The sequence below is a fragment of the Chiloscyllium plagiosum genome, chromosome 15 (assembly GCF_004010195.1).
Source record: "Chiloscyllium plagiosum isolate BGI_BamShark_2017 chromosome 15, ASM401019v2, whole genome shotgun sequence".
Classification (NCBI taxonomy): domain Eukaryota; kingdom Metazoa; phylum Chordata; class Chondrichthyes; order Orectolobiformes; family Hemiscylliidae; genus Chiloscyllium; species Chiloscyllium plagiosum.
The window spans coordinates 26,513,941-26,521,849 of record NC_057724.1 but is presented as its reverse complement, the minus strand read 5'-3'; the positions used below and the strand labels follow the sequence as shown (position 1 = coordinate 26,521,849).

At 38.7% G+C, this 7,909-nt stretch overlaps 1 long non-coding RNA gene across 1 annotated transcript in view; it reads left to right on the top strand.

Moving 5' to 3' along the window:
- LOC122557150 overlaps positions 1-7,497 on the top strand; it is a 29,085-nt gene extending 21,588 nt beyond the window's left edge. The window contains exon 2 of the long non-coding RNA XR_006313757.1: positions 7,332-7,497. This is a non-coding gene — a long non-coding RNA (uncharacterized LOC122557150). The remainder of the gene's footprint in view (positions 1-7,331) is intronic.
- Positions 7,498-7,909: the final 412 nt, after the last annotated feature.

Genomic DNA, 7,909 nt, shown 5'->3' with positions numbered 1-7,909 from the left:
GAGAACAATAGGATAGTGGGAAGGCGATAGGTACATGTAGGTGGGGGTGATAGTGACAGGTCAGAGGGGAGGGTGGAGTGGACAGGTGGGAAGGGAGATTGGCAGGTAGGACAGGTCATGAGGACAGTGCTGAGCTGGAAGGTTGGAACTGAGGTAAGGTTGGGGGAGGGGAAATGAGGAAACTGGTGAAGTCCACATTGATGCCCTGGGGTTGAAGTGTTCCAAGACGGAAGATGAGGCGTTCTTCCTCCAAGCATCGGGTGGTGAGGGAGCGGCGGTGGAGGACGCCCAGGACCTGCATGTCCTTGGCAGAGTGGGAGGGGGAGTTGAAATGTTGGGCCACGGGATGGTGGGGTTGATTGACCCAACTCCTATACTCAATACATTGGTCAGCAAAAACAAGTGTACCAAATGCTTTCTTCACTATCCTATCGACCTATAATTCCACCTTCAAGGAGCTATGAACCTGCACTCCAAAGTCTCTTTGTTCAGCAGCACTCCCCAGGACCTTCCCATTAAGTGTGTAGGTCCTGCCATGATTTGCCTTTCCAAAATGCAGCACCTTACACTTATTTAAATTAAAATCCATCTGCCACTCCTCGGCCCATTGCCCATCTGATCAAGATACCATTGTACTCATAGAGAACCTTCTTCACTGTCTACTACGCCACCAGTTTTGGTTTAATCTGCAAAGTTACTAACCATATTCCCATATTCACATCCAAATCATTTATATAAATGACAAAAATCCCTAGACCAATCCTTACAGCACACCGCTGGTTACAGCCCTCCAGTTCAAAAAGCAATCCTCTGTCACAACCCTGTTTCCTATCTTTTGAGCCAATTTTATATGCAAATGGCTGTCCCTGTATTCTATGTAATCTAACCTTGCCAAACAGTTTACCATGTGGGACCTTGTCAAGTGTCTTTCTGAAGTCCATATGGATCACGTCCACCATTCTGCCCTCACCAATCTTCTTTGTTACTTCAAAAAACTCAGTCAAGTCAGTGAGACACTATTTCTCATACACAAAGTTATGTTGACTATCCTGAGTCCTTGCCTTTCCAAGTGCATGTAAATTCTGACCCTCAGAATCCCCTCCTACATCGTACCCATCACTCACATAAGGCTCATGAGTCTGTAGTTCCCTAGTTTCTCTTTACCTCCTTTCTTCAATAGTAGCACCACGATTGTCAATTTCCAATCTTCCGGCACCTCACATGTGGCTATCGATGATCACAAATATCTTTGCAAGGGGCCCACCAATCGCTTCCCTAGCTTGTCACAAAATTCTGAGACACACCTGATCAGGTCCTTGGGATTTATCCACCTTTTATACATTTTAAGACACCCAACACCACCTCTGTAATATTGGCAATTTTCAAAATGTCACTATTTCTTCAAGTTCTCTAGTTTCCATAACCTACTCCATAGTAAATACTGATGTGAAATTCCCCATTTAGTATCTTAACCATCTCCTGTGGGTCCACACAGCAGCCTTGTTGATTTTTTTTTTAGGGAACCCTGATCTCTCCCTAGCTACTCTTTTGCCATTAATGTATTTATTGAATCTTATTGGATTCTCCCTAACCCAATTTACCAAAGTTATCTCATGTTCCCATTTTGCCCTCTTGATTTCTCTTAAATATACTTCTCCTGGTCTGAGACCTTTCTAGGGATTCACTTGATCCCTGATGTCTGTACCTGATATATGCTTCCTTCTTTTTCTTGACCAGAGCCTCAACTTCTCATGATCCAGCATGCTCGACATTATCAGCCTTGCACTTCATGCTAATGGGAACATACTGTCTCTGGACTCTGGACTCTTATTATCTCATTTGTACAGGCCTCCCATTTCCCAACCATCCCTTTTTCCTGCAATTTAGCCTTCCAAGGCCCTTTACCCCTCCCCCAACCCCATCAACTTTTAAAAGTTCTTGCCTTTTGCTGTCAAAAATGGCTTTCTCCTAAAGTTAGAACTTTAACTTTTGCACCAGGTCTGTCCTTTTCCATAACTATCTTAGAACTAATAGAATTATGGTCACTGGCCCCAAAGTGCTCCCCAGGTATATCCACATATTGAGTAAGAAAGGTTTCTTGTATACACATCTTCTCCATCCAAGCCCTTAACACTATGATAGTCCCAATCTATATTTGGAAAGTTAAACTTCCTTCCGATTACCTCCCTATTATTCTTATAGATAACTGATATCTCCTTACAAATTTACTTCTTAATTTCCAGCTTAGCATTGGGGCTCTATAGTACAGTCCCAATAACGACTCCATAGTACAATCCCTTTCTTATTTCTCAGTTCCACCCAAATAACATCACTGGACATACTCCCAGGAATTTCCTCCTGAAATAGTGCCATAATGTTATCCTTAACTAGAAACGCCACCTTCACCTCTCTTGCCCCCCCTCTCTCCTTCCTAAAGCATCTATACCCTGTAGCATAAACCTGCCAGTCCTGTCCAGCCCTGAGCCATATTTCTGCAATAGCTATGATATTCCTGTCCCATATTTCCAAACACACCTTGAGTTCATCTACCTTACCAGTCAGGCCTCTTGCATTGAAATATGTGCAGTTTAATTTATCAGTCTTATCCTATCATCTGCTTTGCTCCTGCTTCCCTTGATTGTTTGATTTGCTCCTCTTCTCAAATACACCAGCCTCAGACTGGGTCAAAAATCACATGATACCTGGTTATAGTCCAGTGGGTTTATTTAAAAACACTAGCTTTCAGATCTTTGCTCCTTCATCAAATGCAAGTCACTAGCACCAAATGAAGGAGCAGCACTCTGAAAGCTAATGTTTTCAAATATACCTGTTGGACGAGAACCTGGTGTTGTGTGATTTGTGACCTTGTCCAACACAGTCCAACACCAGCACTTCCACATCAAATGACAGACTGATTTTTGTTTTCACTGTCTGTGGTTCCCCACACCCACCAACCTTATTAGTGAATCCTCCCAAGTAGCACTAGCAAATTTCCCCGCCAGTATATTAGTCCTCTTTCAACTCATGTGCAAACTGTCCCTCTTATACAAATCACTTTTAACCCAGAAGAGATTCCGACCATCAAAAAAAAGTGTATCCTTTTCCGCTGTACCAGCTCATCAGCCACTCCTTCATTATCCTCCTATTCCTACATACACCATTAATCAGTTTAATTCTATCTTTAAAACAGCCTTTTGAATTTGAGACCACATCAATAATATATAGTTCTGTTGTAAATAATGGCTCACCTGTTTGAGTTCCATTAGGAAAAACACAATGTTTACATGTTACTTTTAGTTCTTATGATTTGAACCATTGAAACTTCCCTGCTTTACACTATGACTTCAAAGCATTTTCTAAAATGTCTTGAGACAAGTTGGCTTTTCAGATAGATCTGAAGTACCTTTTATAATTCTAGGTGTGAATACATTATCCCACTATCTCACCAACACAATAAAATCTTCACTTTGAGCTGTGTTTATCCAAGATCTGTTTGAATTGTATTTCACTAGTTCCCCATACTAGGTACTATCAGTATCATTTTTTGTCTTTCAAGCACAGTGTAAAAGGTTTTCTCTTAAAACACACAAACCATGAGTACATATATATTTGCATAATGCCTCTGCTGTGTGAAAGGGACCATTGCTACACTTTGCCAAAAATAGCGTGTTTGTCCAGGAATTTTAGTTTTACAAAATTAAACAATATAAGTAATTATAAAGTTGTTAAGTTTTATACAGAGTCACCAATCTTGAGGAAACTTGATTCAAATTGTTTGTTTGCCATTGCATTGTTGCATAGAATTGGTTCAGGGTATACTGCAAATAAAGGGCACAATATTTACCTGTAATCTCAATGTCTTGTATGGAGATTGTGTTGTGATGCGAGTCTTTGTTCATGATGATATCAAAACACTTTTGGTAATCACTGCTTGTATCTAGCAAACATTTACAAGTTTGCTTTTAAGCAGTAAATCACGTTGAACTTCAATAATTACATCAATAACAAACTAAAACAACAAAGAAAAGAGTGACCTGAGTAACAGAGTCAGCTTCCTTCAATAGCAGGAAAAGAGACTCCTGACCCTTTTACATCCCTGAACGGAAATAGATAAGTGGCAAAGCTGAGGAATATGACCTATCTCAATGTAATAAGAAAGCTTAAACAAAAGGTGAATTTAGTTTTGGAAATGTGCTAAGAAGTCACAGTGTCTTGGGATTAGGATAAACCTTTACCCTTGGGGTATGTCACAGATCAGGATACTCGAAAAATGAACATTACACAAATAGACATTCTACAACATTTTGTACATTCACAGTACATGTCAAAGACCAAAATGACCAGTTTTAAAGTGAACAGTTAGGTAGACCTAAACAAATTGCAAAAAACAAGGTTTCATAAATACCAAATCGGGTAAATGACCAATGAATCTATTGACCAATGTGAGGAGTTCCATTTTCATGTCTGGAAATCCCTACTGTTCAAATACGTTTGAAGTCATCTTTACAATGCAGCCAGTCACTGACGTCCTCAGTTGTTAAAGGTTGTGCAATTCATTCTGTCCTAAGTCAGAGGCTTACTGACATAATGTGTAGAACATTTAGCTCTGGCCAATACTTTGATTAATTTAAGAATGGTTCATGGTATGCTTCCTAGGAAGATGAACTGTTTGTGGGCTATCACTACTCAACTCCCCCAGAAAAACAAACACACACACACACTTCCATTGCGACAGCTTGAACAGGTCTTGTACAGTTCAAATTAGAACCTTTTATGCAAGATGAGGATTTGAGTCACTCATGTTATATTCACAGTGTACAGCACTAGAATGAATAAAATAAATCTAAAATGATTTAGTCAAGGTAATAAAAGCTCATTGTTCCAGACACACAGGCAGCAGTGAGCGACACTGTCATACCCGTCAGCTGCCACTTGTATTCCAAATGTTAGCGTGCTTTTACAATATTTTAGTAGAATCTATTATTTCAAATTTCAAGAACTGAGTTTTAAGGTAATGAGTTACATCAGGTGCTTGTAAATGGAGTTGGTTTAAGAATTTTCAGCTGCCACAAGGGTCCAGCTTATTATTATAATTAAAAAACAAAATTCTCATTTCATCATTCTGCTTATCTTCTTATAGAGACAGTTGACTAGAATGCAGAAAATAGGGAGTGAAAATGTTAGGGTCCTTGTGTAGTTTCATTGTGGCACAAACTGAGGTGTCGTAAATTCTGTTCCAGGTTGCTAAATATTTTTGTGATTACTAACACAAAATTTCTCCTTGCATGCTTCTCAATTGTTGTTTGAATCACAAGTCTTGAATTTGTATGCATGTACTTGGCTTCATGGTCATGGCCCCGTCTTGGCAAAATTAGGAAAACCTATAACATCTCATAGATTGTACTAATCTATTATGTGCATGTGATCCCCAGCCAATGCACAACACACATTTTCACAGAATAAGTTCAGAAAGCTTAGAGTTGAAATGAGGCAATCCGTATGCCTTCTGGTGAAGATGCGCCCTAACAAAAAAAATCTAAACAAAATGAGCAGTGAAAGTATTTCTTCTTGAGTCCAAAATTCAAAATGAAATGAATCTTGAAATTTTACTTTCATATACTGAAAACAATCACATGGTTTCTTTAATACTATCATCAATAAGTGAAAAAGTACAATTTATAATGTTCATGATAGATCATAAATTTTTCTTATTCTAACATAATAAATTGTGGGTAGTACGGTGGCACAGTGGTTAGCACTGCTGCTTCACAGCGCCAGAGACCTGGGTTCAATTCCTGCCTTAGGCAACTGTCTGTGTGGAGTTTGCACATTCTCTCTGTGTCTGCATGGGTTTCCTCCGGGTGCTCCCACAGTCCAAAAATGTGCAGGTTAGGTGAATTGGCCATGCTAAATTGCCTGTAGTATTAGGTGAGGGGCTAAATGTAGGGGAATGGGTCTGGATTGCTCTTTGGAGGGTCGGTGTGGGCTTGTTGGGCCGACGGGCCTGTTTCCGCACTTAAGTAATCTAACCTTGTATTCTAACTGGTGTGTCTGTATGCTAGTTCAACAAACCCAAGGCTTCCAATCATACTACACTGCTATTTTATTTTGTGATATTAATGTTTTTCTTCAGATTTACCTGACACAGTGCTCCCTTTTTTAGAAAAAGTTTCCACCAGTAAGTGCTTCGGGAAATTGTATATAACAGACAAAAGTCCTGCAAGACAGTCCATTTCAACTAAGTGAACACAGTTTGGTTAATAATAAGTTTATGGAACAAAGTCCATTTTTTTAACACTGTTGGCTGAAATGCTGCCCTGTTTTATCCCGATATGTAAATTATTGCTTCATAACTGGCATTTTTTTTTAGTTTATGGTATCTAGTCATCTTCTGTAATTTGTTGCTTGCATGATTGCATGATTGATTGTTAAATTAACTTTTAAAAATAAGATGTCATGAGCAACAAAGCAGTTGGAAGACTGCCTGATGCTGTGGTAGAAAGTACCTCTGTGGAAAAAAAATACTGCAGATTCTAGAATCTGAAATTCAGTACAGAAACTGCTCTACATGCTCAGCAAGTCAGACTGCATCTGTGGAAAGAGAAGCAGACGTTTCAGGTCAATAAAAACATCAGAAGTGATTTAAGCTTGGTCATCTTAAATTTTAAATCTGTTCTCTCCCACTGTCATCTCTCCCACTGTTTCCAGATCTGCCATCTGAAGGTTTACAAACAGATATTAACACAGGGTGGTGTGGGGGTGAAATGGATATGGGAAATTCTGTTTCTGAGCATTAAGTACAAGTATATCAATATTAGCCAAATTGATGACAGCTGGGAACAGGCATATATTTGGACTAAGTGTTGAAATGCAGTGATTGAAGTCATCCTGATAATCAACAAAGTAAAGATTAGATATGTGATGCCTACTTAGGCATTTCTAGATCTAGGCCATTTAACTGGCAAATTCAATTGAATGAATGTTTTAGACTGACTAAATTATATTTCTTTCCAGAAGTGACACACACAATTAAAATTGAAGGAGCAGGTAAAATAACTAGCTCCAAGATGGCATTGCAAAAACAAATTAAGAAACTTAATTGGTTATATATGCACTATAGGGTGAAAAATCTTAGGTGTTCAAGATTGTAACAGAATCAAAAAATGTGTTATTGAGCTCACCAAGCATTGAAAACTTATATTATGAAATAACTCTCTGATTTCTGATTGGTAAGTCAGAGTATCAGTACTTTTACAGAGTTGACTTTTCAAGTCTGAATGAAGAAAAGTCATACCAGACTCAAAACGTTAACTCTATTTCTCTTTCCACAGATCCCACCAGAACTGCTAAGCTTCTCAACGAGATTTTGAAATGTGTTGCTAATAGACCAATGGATAAGCAAGCAAACAAACAACAGTCGTGAAAATAATTGCCTGATCTCACAATCTGTGGTGGAGTTAAATGTATATTTACAATAAAAATAGTGTAAAATATAAACTTTTATAAAAGTTAATTTAACAATTTTTTCTACTGGGAAATGGTTGCTTTTGAATTAAAAATATTGCATTTAATAAGCAAGCATCTTTCAAGGGCCTAAAAATGCCAATCCTCTTTACAGGCAATTAAATCTTTGAAATCACTGTTTTCATTTAAGCACAGCAGGTAATTTGTGCAGAACAGGTCTCATAAGCACCAATGTGCTTATGACTAGATTGTCTGTTTTAATGATATTAGTTGAAGGATAAATATTGGTCAGCACACTGGGAATAGATCTCCAGTTCTTCTTCAAAGTAGTGCCACGCGAACTGGCATATCTGGGTGAGAGGACAGATGAGGTGTCAGTAAAAGACAATACCTCTAACACTGCAGCACTGTCTTGTGTACTGAAATGGAAATGTTGAGCCTGTAC